The sequence below is a fragment of the Lynx rufus genome, unplaced genomic scaffold, assembly GCF_022079265.1.
Source record: "Lynx rufus isolate CCGP_SWC_20201006 ecotype Redwood Valley unplaced genomic scaffold, mLynRuf1.p SCAF_6, whole genome shotgun sequence".
Taxonomy (NCBI): domain Eukaryota; kingdom Metazoa; phylum Chordata; class Mammalia; order Carnivora; family Felidae; genus Lynx; species Lynx rufus.
Genome location: NW_025814878.1, coordinates 114,977,206 through 114,979,076, shown reverse-complemented (window position 1 = coordinate 114,979,076; position 1,871 = coordinate 114,977,206). Strand labels below are relative to the sequence as shown.

The following is a 1,871-nucleotide window of genomic DNA, read 5'->3' as shown; positions in this document are numbered from 1 at the left end:
TTAGTTTGTGAGTCCTTGTAGCTTTCCTTTTCTTTATTTATATTTACTCTTCTCCTGCCTCCAACTCACTTAATCTTTCTTCTTCCAGTATTCTTCCTACTTTTGTTCTTTTCAGATTTCTTTTGATTTTCGTCTTTTTAACATCTTCATTGTCTGTGTGTTATTTTTGTTGCATTGTCTCACTTCCTCTCCCCATAAGTCTTTGTGTCCCTGGTTTCTAATATTAGAAGTTCATGGTTTCTCTTGCTAATAACCTATTAGAGCACTCAAAATAGTAGTGGAAACAACTCAACTAAGAGTCAGCACAACTTCAGTCCTAACTTCATTATTAATTGTCCTCCTCCCCTTATTTGGGAGTAAACAAATTTTTATGGGAAACAATTTTTCCATCTCTAAAGATGGGTATAATATCTGCTTTACCTACCACCATTGAAATGTTGGTAGGCCCAACAAAATAATGCATGTGAAGGGTAGAAAAACTGTAAGCCATTACAGGAATCACAGAGTGCTCACTTCAGCAGCACATATACAAAAATTGGAGTGATACAGAGAAGATTAGCATGGCCCCTATGCAAGGATGACTCACAAATTCCTGAAGGAATCATGCAAAGAATGACCAGGTACCTATACAGGACTTATATTCATTCTGTCAGGTGAATGTGGGGAACCTCAAATCATATTTCTTTACTTTTCTAATTTCAAAAATTCCCAATTTTTATTAGGAATATTGTAATCCAGTGTGTGAAGATATAACTATTTGCTCTTAGTTTAAAAATATGTAATTATGAACGACTATATCTTGGAACCTGTTAGTTATAATGTTTCTATGGAAAAATGCAATAGGGTAAGTTGCTAAAAGTTGGTGACAGTAAACCCATGTGTCCTGGAGAGAACTTTTCAGAGCAATTAGAAATAAAAAGAACTTAAGATTTGCGTTATTTTGAACATAATCTAGTAACAAATTATTTGCAGGAAAAGCAAGAAGTTTAGGTACTGTGTTCTAAATCTTTATTACAGGTTGGTAGTAAAGCTAGATTATATAACTTAGAAAAGACCATTCCTAGGGGGTTATTTTTTGATATTGTATTTCAGCTTCATAGTTAATATCTTTTTATTGAAGAACCTGGTTGAATCTAACCTCTGGGAATTCTGAGTGGGATAATGAGACAGTGGAAACACTTGATCCTGGGGTTTGTGAGCACAAGTCATTGAAATAGAAATTGACTGACATTCTAAACATTGTAAAGGACCAAAAGGCATTGTAATTGAGGTTTAGGTGACTTACCAATGGTTTTTTGAGACAGCTCTAAAAAATAAATAAATAAAAGAGAGAATAAATTAGTAGTTGCTCTTGGGCTCTGGAGGCCATAGTTCTCATTTATATGCTTTTCCTGGTAAGAATCTGTACCACTAAATTTGGGCTCAGCTGCAGTGGGGTAGTAGGGAAGTTGAGGTGTTTTTTTTTTTTGTTGTTTGTTTTTTTGCTAAGATGCTAAGACAATGTAATATATATAAGGGCCTCTTTACCTAATGCATCCACTGAGAGGGTAAGTAGCAAAGGTACTAAGTAGGGGACCCCACTTTGGCCCATTTAAACCCCTGTAGATGGTTGGAAAAATCCTTCTCTGTTTAAACTTAATTTTCTTCCTCTCTCCTATTATTTCACTTCTTTTCATTTCACTCTGTTTTTAAAAATCCCTTGCTGATGTTGATAAGCCACTGGAAACCTTTAAGGGTTCATCCTCCACTTCACAGTTTGTGTTTAGTGGTGGAGTGTACATTCACATGATTATTAATGACTTAATGGAAATGCTAGGTAGAAGAAAACAAAAAAGGCCAAGAAAATGTGGACCCACAAACCCCTGAAATCC

General features: G+C 35.2%; 1 non-coding gene across 1 annotated transcript; it reads left to right on the top strand.

The window, feature by feature from the left end:
• The first annotated feature begins 505 nt into the window (after positions 1–505).
• On the top strand, positions 506–614 carry LOC124529466 (U6 spliceosomal RNA). The gene has a single exon (XR_006966362.1). It is a non-coding gene; the product is annotated as a U6 spliceosomal RNA (small nuclear RNA).
• Positions 615–1,871: the final 1,257 nt, after the last annotated feature.